The sequence below is a fragment of the Herpailurus yagouaroundi genome, unplaced genomic scaffold (assembly GCF_014898765.1).
Source record: "Herpailurus yagouaroundi ecotype Mexico unplaced genomic scaffold, PumYag 166, whole genome shotgun sequence".
Taxonomy (NCBI): domain Eukaryota; kingdom Metazoa; phylum Chordata; class Mammalia; order Carnivora; family Felidae; genus Herpailurus; species Herpailurus yagouaroundi.
Genome location: NW_024412407.1, coordinates 31,272,232 through 31,292,462, shown reverse-complemented (window position 1 = coordinate 31,292,462; position 20,231 = coordinate 31,272,232). Strand labels below are relative to the sequence as shown.

The 20,231-nt window shown below is 36.4% G+C and overlaps 1 long non-coding RNA gene across 3 annotated transcripts in view; it reads right to left on the bottom strand.

Moving 5' to 3' along the window:
* Positions 1 to 19,799, bottom strand: part of LOC121039089 (uncharacterized) — a 100,059-nt gene extending 80,260 nt beyond the window's left edge. For all 3 annotated transcript variants that reach the window (XR_005794618.1, XR_005794617.1, XR_005794619.1), the window contains exons 1-2: positions 19,711 to 19,799; positions 18,432 to 18,519 (exon numbers count right to left, since the gene is read on the bottom strand). This is a non-coding gene — a long non-coding RNA (uncharacterized LOC121039089). The remainder of the gene's footprint in view (positions 1 to 18,431; positions 18,520 to 19,710) is intronic.
* Between the last annotated feature and the right edge of the window lie 432 nt (positions 19,800 to 20,231).

Genomic DNA, 20,231 nt, shown 5'->3' with positions numbered 1-20,231 from the left:
TGCCAGTATGTAAAGAAGCCATCATAAGTGGATGAGGGAGAGAGGCGGAAGACAAGGGAAGAAGAAAATTAAATAGAATTAAAATGCCTGAAATGCTTAAAAAGAATAAGTGAACATCATAAGCAAATGGCGAAGGTGGGGGTGGGGCAGCATAGGCAGTAGGTAGAGGAGCCAGGACCACTGCGGCTGTGCTCAGTACAGGCGGGGGCTTGGGGTCAGGCCCTGAGTAATGTGTGAGAGGAAAATTTTCTGGAGATGGAGTCAGCAGATACGATGTCTAGCACCAGCTTTGCCACCAATGATCGCTGGACCATGGCACCTACATGCAAGGATTCAATGAGATAGCACTTGTGCTCATGGGTTCTGTAAAGTTGCAGGGAGTGTTGTTGTAAGAACAAAAACAACAATAACAAGAGTATGATGTGAATTGGGGTTTTGTTGCTTTTAGTTGGGGAAAGATTTTAGAAGACACATGGGAAGTGACATATGTAATCACATACTTTTAAGTGCTTCAAATTTAGTGTTATCTTTTTAAAATTACACAAGACAATACTTAGCGCCATTTGGTATTTTATAAACAATCTGTCTAGAATTCTTCCATTTATATGTACATAAAATAGTATGTGGCATATCTTATGGATGTAGATATTTGTTTACATGTGTATATATGCCCCCACCTGTACAGAATTACTTTATCCTGCCAACTAAGGAATGTAATTATCTATCTTGGTTGTGCCAACCCAACTTAGGTATCTCTCAGGAAAACTTACAATGGTTAAAGGAATGCTTAACTTATTCATTCAACAAATATTTATAAAGCACCTATTTTGTGTCAGGCATTATGCCAGGTGCTGAACCTACAGAAATGAAAAATGAAGAAAAGAAAACACATATATCTCCTGCCCCGACGGACTCAGAATCTAGCAAGGAAGGAAAGCATTGCACAAATATTTATGAGTGTACTACGTCAATAGAGAAATTTGGGGTATTATAGAAGCATAAAACAGGCCAACCTAATCTAGTCAGAATATCTTATTTCTGCATCATCAGTCATTGGCTGAATGGCTAAATTACTACTAGGACACTCTGGATTTCTGCACATGGGCAAAATGGGTTTAGTAGCTCAAGGAAGGTTCTCTTAAGAGATAAAGGTGTGGGCCATTGGACACAGGAGCACAGGGAGCCTGGAAAAGGACACAACGAAACTAAATCACAAAATCAGGGATTTGAGGGGATCTGAGCAGAGTGCTGGTAGTGTTTGCTATAGGCATCAAACAGGATTTTGCAGTTTGTATCTTTTTATATGAGTTTTATAAATGTGGTCATTTCATTTGCTGATGTTGGGAAAACTAGGAGAAGAAATATGTTGCACAAAAAAAATAGGGGTGAGATGATGAATTAAGTTTTAGACTAATCAAGTTTGAACAATTTGTGATTCACTATTTAAAAATGTTCAGGAAGCAGTTGAATATGTATGTCTAACATTTAAAAGAGAAAAAGAGAAGTCTGATGTAGAGATACAAATTTCAGAGTTGTTGTATAAAGACAGTAATTGAAACCTGGGAGTAAAATTGTATAGGGAAGATGAATCAGATGAAATAAGTAGGCCTGGAAAAGTCTCTAAGTAATCCGAATATTTAATAGTGAGGTAAGAATAAAAGAAATTGCAAAGGAGATTGAGAAGGAGTAGCAGAGAGTACAACCAGAGGAGTCTGGACTCAGAAAGTTAGGAAAAAGAACCTTAATTATTCTGTATTCCAAAAAAATAAGGACTTAGGAAGATGGCGGCATAGCAGGACACTGGGCTCACCTTGTCCTGCTAATTGCTTAGATTCCACCCAAATCTGCTTAAATAACCCAGAAAACTGCCAGAACACTAGCAGAACGGACCCTCTGGGGCCAAGTGTAGACAAGAGGTCCACAGAAGAGGGTAGGAAGGGTGGAGAGGCGGTGCGCGCTACATGGTCTGGCAAGAGGGAGCCTGGGAGGTCGAGGGGCAGCCTGCCGGGCAAGACAGAGCCCCTGGAGTCTGGCTTGAAAAAGCAGAGGGGCTGGACTGCGTGAGTTCTGACAGCCAGGGGGACTTAACATCTGGAATGTTAAGAGTCAACAGCTCTGCTCGGAGAGTGGGAGGGTGAGAGGACGCCGGGAAGAAGAGTTGTTGAGCCCTGGAAGACAGGGCTCAGTTCGGCTGGGGAACAGACTTTGGCCAGCGCCATTTCCCTCTCCCATCCCCCAGCCGAAATTCCAAAGGGAACCAGTTCCCATCACCAAACTTGCTTGCACCACGCAAATGCCCAATGCTGTGCTTCTGTGGATCCATCCCTCTGATTGGCCTGCCTCCCTCCCTCCCTGTGCTGCAGGGCCCCTCCCACAGGGGACCAGGAGGGCAAAGCTAGCTAAGCCTGCCCCTCCTACCCCTGTGCACCTTGTGGATCCACCCAGTCTGATACACCCTTGGCCAGATCCCATCGAAGCAGCTCCACAAGCCTGGCAGTGTGCAAGTAGCCCAGACAGGGGCCACACCACTCCACAGTGAGTCCTAACCCTGGGAGAGGGGAAGATAAGGTACACACCAGTCTGATTGTGGCCCCAGTAGTGAGCTGAGGGCAGACATTGGGTCTGACTGTGGCCCTGCCCACCAACACAAGTTACTCCAGACAGCACAGGGGAAGTGCCCTGCAGTTTGGAGCTACCGCAGGGACTACCCAAAATGATGAAACAGAAGAATTCTCCTCAAAAGAAACTCCAGGAAGCAGTGACAGCTAACGAACTGATCAAAATGGTTTACACAATATAATGGAACAAGAATTTACAATAACAGTCATAAAATTAATCACTGAGCTTGGAAAAAGCATAGAGGACAGCAGAGAATCTATTGCTACAGAGATCAAGGGACTAAGAAATAACATGAGGAGCTAAAATATGCTATAAATGAGGTGCAAAACAAAATGGACGCAGCCATAGCAAGGATTGAAGAGGCAGAGGAGAGAATAGGTGAATTAGAAGATAAAATTATGGAAAAAGAGGAAGCTGAGAAAAAGAAAGATAAAAAAATCCAGGAGTATGAGGGGAGAATTAGAGAACTAAGTGATGCAATCAAGTGGACAATATCCATATCATAGGAATTCCAGAAGTAGAAGAGAGAGAGAAAGAGGCTGAAGGTGTACTTGAACAAATAATAGCTGAGAACTTCCCTGATCAGGGAAGGAAATAGGCATTAAATCCAAGAGGCACAGAAAACTGCCTTCAGACGTAACTTGAATCAATCTTCTGCATGACTTATCATAGTGAAACTGGCAAAATACAAGGATAAAGAGAAAATTCTGAAAGCAGCTAGGGATAAACAGGCTCTAACTTACAAAGGTAGACATATAAGAGTAGTGGGAGAACTATCTACTGAAACTTGGCAGGCCAGAAAGGAATGGCAGGAAATCTTCAATGTGATGAACAGAAAAAAAATATGCAGCCGAGAATCCTTTATCCAGCAAGTCTGTCATTCAGAATAGAAGGAGAGATAAAGATTTTCCCAAACAAACAAAAACTGAAGGAATTCATCACCACTAAACCAGCCCTACAAGAGATCCTAAGGGGGAGTCTGTGAGTGAAATGTTGCATTGACCACAAAGTACCAGAGACATCACTACAAGCATGAAACCTACAGACAACACAATGACTCTAAACCCAAACCTTTCAATAATAACACTGAATGTAAATGGACTAAATGCTCCAATCAAAAGACATAGGGTATGAGAATGGATTTAAAAAAACAGGACCCATCTATTTGCTGTCTACAAGAGACTCATTTGAGACCTGAGGACATCTTCAGATTGAAAGTGAGGGATGGAGAACTATCTATCCTGCTACTGGAAGTCAAAAGAAAGCTGGAGTAGCCATACTTATATCAGACAAACTAGACTTCAAATTAAAGGCTGTAACAAGAGATGAAGAAGGACATTATATAATAATTACAGGGTCTATCCATCAGGAAGAGCTAACAATTATAAATGTCTATGTGCCAAATACAGGACCCACCAAATATATAAAACGATTAATCACAAACATAAGCAACCTTATCAATAAGAATGTGGTAATTGCAGGGGACTTTAATACCCCACTTACAACAATGGGATAGATCATCTAGACACAGGATCAATAAGGAAACAAGGGCCTGAATGATACATTGGATCAGATGAACTTGACAGATATATTTAGAACTCTGCATCCCAAAGCAACAGAATATACTTTCTTCTCGAGTGCACATGGAACATTCTCCAGGATAGATCACATACTGGATCAGAAAACAGCCCTTGTAAGAATACAAGAACTGAGATCATACCATGCACACTTCCAGATCACAATGCTATGAAACTTGGTATCAACCAAAGGAAAAAGTCTGGAAAACCTCCAACAGCATGGAGGTTAAAGAACACCCTACTAAAGAATGAATGGGTCAACCAGGCAATTCGAGAAGAAATTAAAAAATATATGGAAACAAATGAAAACGAAAATACAACAATCCAAACGCTTTGGGATGCAGCGAAGGCAGTCCTGAGAGGAAAATACATTGCAATCCAGATCTATCTCAAGAAACAAGAAAAATTCCAAATACAAAATTTAACAGCATACCTAAAGGAAATAGAAGCAGAACAGCAAAGACACCCCAAACGCAGCAGAAGAGACATAATAAAGATCAGAAGAGAAGTAAGCAATATAGAATCTAAAAAAACTGTAGGGCATATCAATGAAAACAAGAGTTGGTTTTTTGAAAAAACAAACAAAACTGATAAACCTCCAGCCAGGCTTCTCAAAAAGAAAAGGGAGATGACCCAAATAGATAAAATCATGAATGAAAATGGAATTATTACAACCAATCCCTCAGAAATAACAAGCAATTATCAGGGAATACTATGAAAAATTATATGCCAACAAACTGGACAACCTGGAAGAAATGGACAAATTCCTAAACACCCACACACTTCCAAAACTCAAACAGGAAGAAGTAGAAAATTTGAACAGACCCATAACCAGTAAAGACATTGAATCAGTTATCAAAAATCTCCCAACAAATAAGAGTCCGGGACCAGATAGATGGCTTCCCTGGGGAATTCTACCAGACATTTAAAGCAGAGATAATACCTATCCTTCTCAAGCTGTTCCAAAAAATGGAAAGGGAAGGAAAACTTCCAGACTCATTTTATGAATCCAGCTTTACTTTGATTCCTGAACCAGACAGAGACCCAGCAAAAAAAGAGAACTACGGGCCAATATCCCTGATGAATATGGATGCAAAAAATCTCAATAAGATACTATCAAATCAAATTCAACAGTATATAAAAAGAATTATACACCACGATCAAGTGAGAGTCATTCCTGGGCTGCAGGGCTGGTTCAACATTTTCAAATCAATCAGTGTGATACATCACATTAATAAAAGAAAAGATAAGAAGCATATGATTCTGTCAATTGATGCAGAAAAAGCATTTGACAAAATTCAGCATCCTTTCTTAATAAAAACCCTGGAGAAAGTCAGGATAGAAGGAACATAATTAAACATCATAAAAGCCATTTATGAAAAGCCTACAGCTAATATCATCCTCAATGGGGAAAAACTGAGAGCTTTCCCCCTGAGATCAGGAACACGACAGAGAGGTCCCCTCTCACTGCTGTTGTTTAATATAGTGTTGGAAGTTCTAGAATCAGCAATCAGAAAACAAAAGGAAATCAATGGCATCAAAACTGGCAAAGATGAAGTCAAGCTTTCACTTTTTGCAGATGACATGATATTATACATGGAAAATCTGATAGACTCCACCAAAAGTCTGCTAGAACTGATACATGAATTCAGCAAAGTCTCAGGATACAAAATTAATGTACAGAAATCAGCTGCATTCTTATACACTAATAATGAAGCAACAGAAAGACAAATAAATTGATCCCATTCACAATTACACCAAGAATCATAAAATACCTAGGAATCAACCTAACCAAAGATGTACAAGATCTGTATGCTGAAAACTATAGAACGCTTATGAAGGAAATTGAAGAAGATATAAATAAATGGAAAAACATTCCATCCTCATGGATTGGAAGAATAAATATTGCTAAAATGTCAATACTACCCAAAGCAATCTACACATTCAATGCAGTCTCAATCAAAATTGCACCAGCATTCTTCTCAAAGCTAGAACAAGCAATCCTAAATTCTGTATGGAACTACAAAAGACCCCGAATAGCCAAAGTAATATTGAAGAAGAAGACCAAAGCAGGAGGCATCACAATCCCAGACTTTAGCCTCTACTACAAAGCTGTAATCATCAAGACAGCATGGTATTGGCACAAAAACAGACATATAGACCAATGCAATAGAATAGAGACTCCAGATTTGGACCCACAAAAGAATGGCCAACTCATCTTTGACAAAGCAGGAAAGAACATCCAATGGAGAAAAGACAGTCTCTTTAACAAATGGTGCTGGGAGAACTGGACAGCAACATGCAGAAGAATGAAACTAGACCACTTTCTTACACCATTCACAAAAATCAACTCAAAATGGTTAAAGGACCTGAATGTGAGACAGGAAACCATCAAAACCCTAGAGGAGAAAGCAGGAAAAAACCTCTCTGACCTCAGCCGCAGCAATTTCTTACTTGACACATCCCCAAAGGCAAGGGAATTAAAAGCAAAAATGAACTATTGGGACCTCATGAAGAAATAAAGCTTCTGCACTGTAAAGGAAACAACAAAACTAAAAGGCAACCAACAGAATGGGAAAAAAATATTTGCAAATGACATATTGGACAAAGGGCTAGTATCCAAAATCTATAAAGAACTCACCAAACTCCACACTCAAAAAACAAATAAACCAGTGAAGAAATGGGCAGAAGACATGAATAGACACTTTTCTAAAGAAGACATCCAGATGGCCAACAGGCACATGAAAAGATGCTCAACGTCGCTCCTCATCTGGGAAATACAAAGCAAAACCACACTCAGATACCACCTCACGCTAGTCAGAGTGGCTAAAATGAACAAATCAGTAGACTATTGATTATGGCAAGGATGTGGAGAAACAGGAACCCTCTTGCACTGTTGGTGGGTATGCAAACTGGTGCAGCCACTCTGGAAAACAGTGTGGAGGTTCCTCAAAAAATTAAAAATAGATCTACCCTATGACCCAGCAACAGCACTGCTAGGAATTTACCCAAGGGATACAGGAGTGCTGATGCATAGGGGCACTTGTACCCCAATGTTCATAGCAGCATTTTCAACAATAGCCAAATTATGGAAAGAGCCTAAATGTCCATCAACTGATGAATGGATAAAGAAATTGTGGTTTATATACACAATGGAGTGCTACGTGGCAATGAGAGAGAATGAAATATGGCCTTTTGTAGCAACATGGATGGAACTGGAGAGTGTGATGCTAAGTGAAATAAGCCATACAGAGAAAGACAGATACCATATGTTTTCATTCTTATGTGGATCCTGAGAAACTTAAGGATGGACCATGCGGGACGGGAAGGATAAAAGATAGAGAGGGAGGGAGGCAAACCATAAGAGACTCTTAAAAACTCAAAATAAACTGAGGGTTGATGGGGGTTGGGAGGGAAGGGAAAGTGGGTTATGGGCAGTGAGGAGGGCACCTGTTGAGATGAACACTGGGTGTTGTATGGAAACCAAATTGACAATAAATTTCATATAAAAAAATAAGGACTTTAAATTATTCATCAGATTGAGGGATAGTGTATTATTTTTGACCCTGTCAAGCATAGGTTGGTGGAGAGGTGATGATATTTATAGGAAGTTGATAAGTAAGAGAAGAGAATATCAATAATTAGAGTGGATTGAGAAATGAGAGACAAGAAAATGAAAAATGAAACCCATATTCTGATATAAATCATACACATTAAAAATATATACTTGAGGACAAATAATTGCATCGAGTGGAATTTTAACTAGGCGTAACTAAGGTCAAGTTACTGAACTCGTTCTGGTCTTGGCTCAGATAATACCTTCCTTTTGTTGTTCCTACATCTAAAAACATAGCTTATGCTTCTGCCTTCCACGCTAGCCCACACTCTGGAAGTAGTGTTAATCATACAAATTACTTGTTTTTCCAATTGTAGTTTTTAGCACTTTACCAGTAGACTTTCTTGCTTTTACCTAATTGCATCGTTAACATATACTTTTCTCTTGTTCTTCTTATGTCTATTTATGTTCCTAATTACTATTGCACAAATCCCAGAAAATGAGAACTGAAAATGGAAGCTGTTCCTTCTTATATGGATTATTTTAAGCACAAACACTCTCTTCTACGTGGTGAAAGAAGGTTCCTACAAGGTGGGGAAAGATGCTATAGTTCTGTAAACTTAGGTGAGGAAAATAAAAACAACAACTTCTGTATGGAGTACAATATTAAAAACTTATTTCTGCCAAACCCAAATGCCCTTTTTTATGGCACTTCTATGAATCACACCCACAAATATTTTCCCTGCAAAGGAATAATCTCTATTTAAGAATATGAAATTTTTCTGAAAACTTTGAATCCTTGCTTTTGTTTTGTTTTAGCTATGGAGAGCAATTACTTTAGTATTTAAAGTTAACTTTTTTTTAAATGAGATATAAGTGGATATGCCTCATATTCATTTCAGGTATACAATATAATGATTTGATATATTTATATATATTGCAAAAATGTTCACCAGAATAAGTTAACATTCATCACCACACATAGTTAAAAATTATTTTTTTCTTGTGATGAGAATTTTGAAGATCTACACTTTAAGCAACTTTTAAATACACAATGCATGCTATTAACTATAGTCACCATGCTGTACATTATATCCCCATGACTTATCTACTTTATAACTGGAAGACTGTACCTTTTGACTCCCTCTACCCATTTAGCCCTTGCTTTTTAACTATATAATGTCCTTAAAATATTACATTTATGAGTTTAAATATATTTCTGTTGAGTGGTGGGCTGGCCATCTTGTGGCTAGCATTTAGGACAAAGTGGGAAAGAAACACTATTGGCAGGAAGCAAGTCTCACATGCAATGGTTCGATTCAAAACCAGCACTGAGCTTACAAAAGTTGAGATAGAAAGATAGACTCAGAGGGAATCTCAGTAATTACCATTAATATCCACTATCCCCAAAACAACAAATAGAAATAAAAGGGAATTTTATTAATATAAGAGCTTTTAAAATTTTTTTTTTCCAACGTTTATTTATTTTTGGGACAGAGAGAGACAGAGCATGAATGGGGGAGGGGCAGAGAGAGAGGGAGACACAGAATCAGAAACAGGCTCCAGGCTCTGAGCCATCAGCCCAGAGCCTGACGCGGGGCTCGAACTCACGGACCGCGAGATCGTGACCTGGCTGAAGTCGGACGCTTAACTGACTGCGCCACCCAGGTGCCCCAATATAAGAGCTTTTTAAGCCATTCTTTTACACATAAGAAATGACACTGATGAGGGATTCTTTAGTTACAAAAAGATGACATATTTTGAGCCGACATATTTTTGTGGGGAGGGGGCCTCCACCCTTATCCTCTGTAGTATATAGTTTAATAGCATCCCCCTCCTTTTTTTTCCTTCTTTTTCTCTCTGCTTTCTTCAGTCCCTCCCTCACCCCTCTTTCTCTCTTTCTCCCTTTATTTTTTTTCAACATTATCTTCATTATTGAGATCAACTAATTTCTTAGTATCTTTATATTATTTAAGGTCCCTAACCTGAGCTTCTTTATATACAATCATGACAATTCCTATGGACCTACCAGCCATTGCCTAGCTGAGTAAAGTTGTTTTGTTTTTGTTTTTCCTAAAAACAATGTACTGGCAATAGTGATAAAATCATAATATAGTAATATTATAAAGATAGTGTTTTTTATGCTATCATGACAAATTGAAACAACGTTACAAGTACCATTATAGTCCTGACTTTTCCAACTATTGGGTAGGTAGTAATGTTGATGGAGATCAAAAGCTATTTGGCTATTATCTGTTGCTTCATGTAGGAGATAAAGATAAATTTCCCTTTGGTGAAACATATTAAGTATTTTGGGCCAGTACATTGAGAATTTTTTGTTACTTTATTTTCTTCTTTCTAGAAACAAAATTTGTTACATGATAATAATAACAAAGATTAACATAGTCTACAATTATTAAGCATTTTCTATGTGTCAATGATTATCCTAAAAGTTCTTCTTTTTTTAAAAAAAATTGTGATGTTAATTTATTTTTGAGACACAAACACAAAGGGGGAAGAGGCAGAGAGGGAGACACAGAATCTGAAGCAGGCTCCAGGTTCTGAGCTTTCAGCACAAAGCCCAATGCGGGGCTTGAACTGTGAGATCATGACCTGAGCCAAAGCCAGCCACCTAACCAACTGAGCCACCCAGGTGCCCCTAAAAGTTTTTTCTTTTTTTAATGTTTATTTATTTTGAGAGAGAGAGAGATAGGGAGAGAGAGAGAGAGAGAGAGAGAGAGCGAGCGCACAAGAAGGGGAGGAGCAGAAAGAGAGGGAGAGAGAAAATTCCAAGCAGGTTCCACACTGTCAGCCCAGAACCTGACTTGGGGCTCAATCTCACAAACTGTGAGATCATGACCTGAGCCGAAATCAAGAGTGAGATGTCTAACTGACTGAGTCACCAGGTGCCTTATTTTTTCATAAATGTTCTTGTCAAGTATAAAAACTTCCCACAAATGCTAATTCAAAGATATAGTTTTTCTTAAAATTATAAGCATATATTAAAATTTATTCTAAGTAGAAAATGGGTATGTTTACAGATTTTTAGTATCTATAATCATTATCCAAGAGAGCCTTAAGAGAAAATAAAATTCCTTGATCAGGTTCAAGGCCTTGTTTTTCTATTTTAAAAGGCCCATTATAACTCTACTTAGGTTCCATTGTGGCAGGCTACAGGACTAATTTAAGGATCAGGTGTTTGTGTACTCACTTATTTGATACAACAGAGGAAAGATGACCTTTTATATTGATAGTAGGGACTGATCCATTAACTCTATTCTTGTATTTAACTCTGGAACTATATGTAACCCAAGTTAATCTGATGTGATCATCTTTAGGACAGAAATATTTCTAGGAATGAGTTTCACAGAACACTGTTAGGAAGTAACACAAAGATTGCTTAAATAGTAATATGAAAGTTAAGGATTTCAACCATGTTTTGTTTGGACTACATGTTACTATGAGATTATTTATCTCTGGCATATGAAAGTATAAGTCTTCTAAAAGAATGAAATGAAATAAAATAAACTTTGGTTTTCTTAGTGCTTTAGCATAAAATATTCCCGTTTCTTGTGTACTGTATTTTAAATTATTTTAAAAAATAATTATTTTATTATATTTAAATTATTGTCTTAAAAAGACTGAATGAATAGTTATTTTCAAGGAACAGTTACCAGTGACCACTATAGCAACATTAAAATTAAGCTTTAGAAACATAGAGATTCTTTCAAAGATCACCCAGGTAAAAGCAGATTTTGACATCTTCAGGTAGAAAATATTAGTCTGAGTATCTAGTACCTGCTGATCTGGTTTCTGTATCCATTACCTCTTGTTCTAACACCAGAACCAAAGTTTTCTTTTGGTAAACCATTTTTCTCTACTCTGTAGAGAAATAGATTTTGGAGAGGATTTACTTATTTATTCACTCATAGAAAAATTATTGAGCGACATATATGAGACAGGCACTATTCTACAATCACAAAATATGGAAATAAACATCAGACCAAAAAAAAAAAAAAAGCCAATCCCTTAACCTATGGATGATAAAAGTTGACAAAGTAAAAAGGTACTGCCTATCGGGATTTATGGGTTAAGAGAAACTCTTCATTGAATTTGAAAGTATGAAGATGTGGACTCTGGATCTTGTAGCAGCCATCTCCCCACCATGTAGGAGGTCAGCTTAGTAATAAAGCCAACATAGAAGAAGACAGAGCTAAAGATTCAGATGAAAACAGAGAAACAAACAAACAAAAAATGTTATGGCATTTTTGAGATTTGGGATTAACCCATACTTGAAGTTAAAACTATTCCTGAAGTAATGTGAGCCAGTAAATTTCACTTTTAGAACATTATAAATTAGGTTTTCTAATAGTTGCAATGGAAAGAATCTTAACTGATGCACTGAAATTTTCAAAATTCTAAGATAAAGATGAAAATATTGGTCACTATTTCCTGATTGTTTAAGAGTTCCTGATGAAAACCGATCCACATTAACATTATTTACATTAGCGTCATTGATAATTTTAAAAATTTTATGCACATAACAATGACCTATTCAAAAGTCTACTATATTTCCTTTCCATTTTTCACATGTCAAATTGTGTGAAAAGCATTCTTCTTGACTCTTTATAAGCAATAGGAATAGTTAGTAAAACTAGAACTTAACCTCTCAAAATTATAATAGACTTGTGTGTTTAAAGTCCTACTGGACTGCACAATTTCTGAGTTTTTATTATAAATCTGTGGTTTGGTCTGGCAAAATTTAAAGCTCTTAGAACTTTAAAAATCATCAATCTTTCCAGGTCTTTATACCTAGAATAGAACTAGATTCAAAGTACACCTCTTATATTGATGTCTAAATTGTTCTCAATAAATGTGAATTTATTAAACCCTTAATTTAATGTTAATTTCTACAATTCTCTGGATTGTCTATAGTTTAAAGCTCCCTTACACTTTAGTACCTCATCAAATCCTATTCAGATTCAAACCAAATTTACCAAATATTCAAGAGTATAGTCTGTCTGATATACCTAATAAGTCGACTATGACCTACTTAAAATTAAACATTGTACAATCTCTTCAAGCTCTAGCTTTCACTATTTCTTTCCTGCTAAATGGAATCATGTATTACTTTATATTTAAAACTCTGCTGACCTTCGTGTCTCTAATTGAAAATTGTAGATTTTGGAAACTGAATTACACATAAAATGGGACCAGTGGTGAAATCGTGGTTACGAAATTTTCTGACATACTGTTGTTTCCATTTACAACATAAGGTTCATTGAATAAACGTTCTGAATGCTTACCATAATATTTGCATCTTGCTTATAACAAATTGCTAACCGGTAAGTTTATGGGGTAACATATGGGTCTCAGTTCTTTAGTTGGCGGCAGTTAAACAAATCCTACATTTTTGCACACAAATAAATGCTTGAGAAAGAAACTACCCATTTTATGTAATCATATGTCCATTTGGATGTAGGTCAGGAAGGACTTGCTAGTATGCTAGCAGCCATAAAAAACCTGCCCCATGCTAATTACTATTTAGTTGCAGGGGTTGGTTCAGCTAGCTATGCATATGTTATGGCCCATATGTACAAACCTTTCCATTTGTAGAGAGGCCAGATGGGCCCTCCCTAAGTATGAACCTTCCCTGCTACATGGATTAACTATGAAAGGTTTAAATTGCTTGCTTTTGTTTTTTTTGAAATGACCCACTCTAGTGTCCATATTTTTTACAGTTATTAGGGACTTTTTAATTCAGAAAGAGTAGCACATCCTATTTGTTCGTGCATATTTCTGCAAATGGCCCATCACTTTCATTTTGAAGTATACATGAAACCATCATTCTTATTATTTCGCAGATTTTTTTTCTTTTTCACGTGGATTGTAGTTCAGTTTGTTCAAACTGGGTACCACATAAGAGTGTCATATATACTGATTATTTGTATTTACTGAATCAAACATAATATGTGCATATAGGGGTCTGTCCCCTTCAAAACACAGTAATTTGCAATTGAAGTTAATTTCTGTGGAAGAGCAAAATATCAAAATTTCTATAAAAACAAAATTTATAAACTGTTGTTGGAGGTGACTTATGTGGGAAAACATTTCAGATACTCAAATAATTTTTCTTTGTTTTTTGAAGCAATAATTATGTTCACTATAAATTATTCTGTGGCAAATAAATATGAGGAATATAATTGCTTGACTTAATCCTTGCCATTATATTTGAATATAATAACTTTTATATAAAACATTCTGATTTAATGTTTTCAAAAATTTGTATCAAACTCTATTATTTTTAATTAGTGTTTAATGAATGCTAAATTTAATATTGTTCTTATAGTCATTTGGCTTATTATTGACAATATCTGAAAGCCTATACTTAAATTTCAAGGGTGTGCTATACTATGTAATTATTGAAATGTCAGTGTCCTTGGAATCTTTCACATTGTATACCCAAGTTTAGTAGAAACCTGATATAATTTAAAACATTTCTATAGGGAGTTAAGCAAGTCAACTATCTTATCCAAAGTATTTCACCAAGCTAAAGAAATACAGCCCTAAATGTAAAACTCTAGTTACAATTTGTATGTTTACCAAAATTCTGCCAGCAGGTTTCTGAATTGTTAGATATGATACCTCACTATTAATTACTATATATTTTCATATTTGGTTCAAAACATTCAAATCAAAATTCATTAATTTTTATTGTTACAGAAACTTACTGAATATAAGATATATAGATACATGCAGAACAAGAATATAAAATTTATAGATTTTCAAAAAACATGTGAAAATAGGGACACTAGAGAAATTTAAAATAAAAAACGAGAGGGAGCTACAAAATTAATGAGATAAATTTAGAAACTTTAATAATTGTGTAGCAATTTGTTATGAGAGTGGAAGCGCCTTGTCTTTAATGAACCATTTAACTTTTTGACATTATTTTCTATCCTTTAGCCTGTAAGGTTAGTATTTGTATTTTTTTAATCATTATTTTAGAGGATACGTTAGTGAAATAACCACAAAGTTCTGTAACTAAATAAGTTGTGCTGTAAGAAGGGGGAGAAAAAAGCAACAAGTGGTTCATCAATCAGTTATAGAAAATTCTGAGTGTTTAAAAGAACACCTCCTTTTCCTAATATTATGAATGTTCCCTTCTTGAGAATTATATCTATAAATTAGCTAAGCATGATTATGAAATTGTCATTGTAAATTCTATACTTATATATTCTTTTGATGAATAAAATTTTCAGTTTCTTACATAATACATAATAGTTTGAATAAGTTTAATTTTTAAAAAAAAATTCTTTTTTTGGGGCGCCTGGGTGGCGCAGTCGGTTAAGCGTCCGACTTCAGCCAGGTCACGATCTCGTGGTCTGTGAGTTCGAGCCCCGCGTTAGGCTCTGGGCTGATGGCTCGGAGCCTGGAGCCTGTTTCCGATTCTGTGTGTCCCTCTCTCTCTGCCCCTCCCCCGTTCATGCTCTGTCTCTCTCTGTCCCAAAAATAAAAAAATAAAAAACGTTGAAAAAAAAATAAAAAAAAAAACTCTTTTTTTAACATTTATTTATTTTTGAGACAGAGAGAGACAGAGCATGAATAGGGGAGGGGCAGAGAGAGAGGAAGACACAGAATCTGAAACAGGCTCCAGGCTCTGAGCTGTCAGCACAGAGCCCGACGCAGGCTCGAACTCACGGACCGCGAGATCACGACCTGAGCCGAGATCACGACTGAGCCACCCAGGCGCCCCTGAATAAGTTTAATTTTATCAATACTTTAATAATTCCTTATTAAAACTTGAAAAATAATTTAGTTTTCCAATAATTTTATTACCCCATATGAACAAGGAGGGGCATTTTACACAAATAATTTTTGAATCATATTATATTATCTTGGAGTTAATAATAACCAGAATTCATCTAACAAAATGCTTCTCAACCTCAGTACTGTTCACATTTGTTAATCTGTTGTTGTAGGGGGCTGTCCTGCACATTATAGGATGTTTAGTAGTATCCTGGTCTCTAACCACTAGATGCCACTAGCACTTCCCCAGTTATCACACCTAAACTATCTCCACACATTGCCAAATATCCCCTGGAGAGCAAAATCATTCCCGGTTAAGGACCACTGACCTACCAATACCTACTGATAAACAAAATTTTGTCTGTTTTATGTTAAAAGAGAGAAGTCAGTAATAGCAACAAAATCTTTAAAAGTTTTCATTTTTTATAAAATATAAATATCCAGTATGCCTTTTATTTTTATAATTACACAGAAAGTAATGTGAGAATTTCTGTGTATAATACTTTCTCAAGTATACAAAGTTCTAAAATCATCAAAAAAGTAAGAATAAGTCGCATTCATCAGACTGTACTTACTAAAACAAAAAAAGAGAAAATTTTAAAAAAGCACAAATTGACAGTGACAGAAATTGAAATTGATGCAGATAATATTCAAATTATAATACATGGGCTCTTTTACCTTAATATTTTACTGTGATTTAAATCACATAAGCTTATCCTATAAAACAAGTAATGGAATGAAGACAGTGAAAATGAAACAAGTAAGAAAACATAAAATCTCTCACTTTCTTTTTTTTAAGTTTTTGATTCCAAGCCAGTTTTACTTGGTTGCAGAAATTAGAAAATATGATTACCAAAGAAGTTTTTCCCAAGATCTGGTGCAAGTGCACCCTACCACTGGTAAAAAAATACAACCTAACTAGAAGAAATATTTACATAAAGTATATGTATCATTCCTATTTACCACCAAGTGTATTTCAAATGATATTATAGCAGTATTTGATTTGCAAGCTGTGATTTGGAATATAAAACAAGAGGTAGACATATTTTCTAATTTTTAAGACTGTTTTGATCCCTCTCGACTTTTCTATTAATTTCTAGAAAACTCCCCATAATAAATTTACAGTACCTTCAAGACAGATACCAAAGGTCAATATAACTTTTACTATTTTGTGTCTTTGGATTGGTGGCCATAGGTTGATAATGTAAAAACCAAATAAACAATGTTATATTAACATTTCCATATTAGAAACTTTTCATATTTTGACTTTTGATTTTCATTATCTAGACAAATATTTTCTTTCAAAACCTCCCTCCTGATTTCCATTTAAAGTAATAACAGAAGTCATTATCAGATGACTAACCTGCAGAGAACTGTGAAATTAGAATATAATATAAAAGCAACTACCAGAAATACTGGAATTAAGTTAGAAATCAATAACAATAATATAAGTATAAAACCCAAATATTTTGAAACTGAACAGCATACTTGTAAATAATCCCACAGTCAAGAAAGAATTAATATGAGGATTTAAAAATATGTGAACACAATAATAATAAAAATACAATGCACAAGAATTTGGGACATGGCTAAAGGAGTGCCAGGAGGGCAAAACATGGCCTTATACTGGGGCAGGTGAGAGGGAGATTTAAATTATTAAGACTTCTAAAGAAATCAGAAAAAGTCCAAATTATGCAGAAGAAAATAATAAAGAACAAAACTCAATTGATATAGAAGATTAAACCAAAATAAAGAGGAAATCAGTGAATCCAAAAATAGGTTCTTTGGAAAAAAAATCAAGAAAATTCGTAAGTTTCTAGGTAGATTAGTCAAGAGTAAAAGAGAAAAAAAACAACAAATTACCAACATCAGGAGAAAACGAATGGCCCTCACTACAGATTCTACTAATATATGTATATATATTATACAGCACAGACCCCAATGTGGGGCTTGATCCCATGAACTGTGAGATCATGACCTGAGCTAAAACCAAGAGCTGGACACTTAACCAGCTGAACCACCCAGGCATCCGCAGACTCTACTGATATTAAAATCAAAACAAGGAAATATTAAGACCAACTTTAGTTCAATAAATTCAACAGCTAGGATGAAAGGGACAAACTCCCTTAAAGACACAAATTACCAAAAGTGACCAAAGAAAAATTTTAAAAACTTTAAAAACCCTTTCCAATTAAAAAAAAAGAAATTATAAATATTTTCCTACAAAGAAAATTCTAGATGGATTAACTGGTGAATTCCCTCAAACATTTAAGAAAGAATTATTACCAACTCAATGCCAACACTTCCAGAAAAACAGAAGAGGAAGAAACCCTTTTCAATTACTTTTTCTGTAAGGCTAGTATTATCCTCATAACAAAATTGACAGATACTTTATAAGAAAAATATATAAGAATCCCTCACAACCATACATGCAAAAATTATATTAAAAATTAGCAAATTTAAACAAATTTAACATATTGCTTAAATGTATATATATATACACATACATATATGTATGTATATATGTATACGTACATATATGTATGTGTGTGTGTGTGTATATATATATATGTATATATATATATATATATGAAGAGAATATGTAATATCTACTCCGGTAATGCAAGTTTGCTTTAGTCCAAGAAATCAATGTGATGCATCATATTAATACAAAAAAAAAAAAAAACTGTAAGAACATTTTTTAAATGCAAACAAAAGCGCTTAACAACCTTTTCTACCCATTCTTGGTTAGTAATACAAAGAAAAAGAAGAAGAAGAAAAAAACTCCCAGTGAATAAGGAATATAGGAACAGAAAGAAAACACCTTAATCTGATTAAGAATGGTTATGGAAAAACTCTACCTCCCTTACCTTTTACTGGTTCACGTATTTTAGCAATGCAGTTGGGTCACTGAATGTGGATGTTTCCAAAAATGGATCATCTCCAAGCGGTTGCTTGCTGTGTAAAAATCAAGACAAAATAGAAAGTTTTATGTATTTAGTTTTAAAAGTAGGAATTCTACTCTGATCTGGGCTGGAAATGATGCAGCTTTCTTTCCAGGCCAGCCTAGTTAGTATATGTTCCAAAAGGGAGTGTGGGGGGTTCAAATATAATTCTGATTCAGCTAAGTTGGTTCTCTTATTGTATTGACAGAATCCTAAATTATAAGGATAATGACCATGTGGTTGAGAACTGCTTACTGGGTCCCACAGTGGCTCTTGTGGGCTGAAGTCAGTGATGTAATGGGTCTCTGCAAGTTTTATAAAAATGCTCTTCTCATTCGTGCATCAGATCTTTTCGGAAGAAAATTCTGGGTGTAAGTAGGAGATGATTAGGAAAATACAACACTAAATAACAAGCATATCTTGGAGATATTGTTGGTTCAATTCCAGACTACCACAATAAAGTGAAGAATACAATAAAGCGAGTCAATTTTTCAGTTTCCCAGTGTAAAATTTACGTTTACAGTGTATTGTAGTCTATTAAGTGTGCCAAACATTGTCTAAAAAACAAAACAAAACAAAAAAAACACCCCACAATGTACATACCTTAATTAAAAAGCATGTTATTGACCAAAAAAATGCTATCATCTGAGCTTTCAGTCAATCATAATCACTGATCACCATAACGAATATCATAATGAAAAAGTTTAAAATATTCCAAGAATTACGAAATGTGACACAGAGACATGAAGTGAGCAAATGCCGTTGGAAAAATAGTGCCAACTGACTTGCTTAATGCAGGATTGCCACAAACTTAATTTATAAAATATTGAGGTGTCTGTGAAGCGCAATAAACAAGCTCACTAATATTAGGTATGCCTGTATGCAAATGAGATTCACCAGAAGCTTGCAAGGACCTCGACCAGGGCAAATGTCTGAAGAGGCTGGGTCATAGGAGAGGGCCTTTGCGGGTCCAAAACGACAGCCTAAAGTTGCAGTGCCTACATGCCTTTGTGGAACATTCCTGCCGAATGCAGAGCTGGAGGGTTTTCAACTCCCTTGTGAGGAGGGGCCAGGGTGGCAGGACAGGGTATCCCTGCATTAAGAGACATCTGGGAATTCTGGGTCTTTGTGAAGCCCAGGACCCCAGGAGGCAACTAATCCATGGCGCTGAATACTGCCCATATTACCTTACTTCACATATTACCTTAGAAGGGGAGGTCCCTTCACGCAGGAAACTCTGCAGGCGGTTGGGGTCTGACACATATTCCACTGGCTTGGAGGGCGGAGTCTGCCGGGAGCCAGTTTACGAGAGCGCGCTGTGCATGCGCACTGTGCACGCAGCGCAGATCAGGGTAACCTAGGACGTGAAAAGCGGAGCCTCTGGAGAAGCCGCGTCTAAGGAGCAGGCTCCTGGAGTTAAAAGGCATCTGCCCGATTCCAAACCCTAACCTACAAGTATGCGCACATTTCTCCTGAAGTCTGGGCTGCCTTGCCAGGTCTGGATTATGTGGACTGGCTGCCGCATCTTCAAGTAAGAGACACCTGGTAGCCTTGATTGCTGTAGAAGCCTGGGACCCCGGCAAACAGTAAGTTCATGTGGGCACTCTCACCCATTTCAGCAAAGCGTCACGGTGATGTCCAGGGGGTGGGCTCCCTCCATCCTGTAGGCTACGCTGGTGGATGGATGGGCTGTTGCTCCACCGGCATGAAGGACCTGGCTGCCCG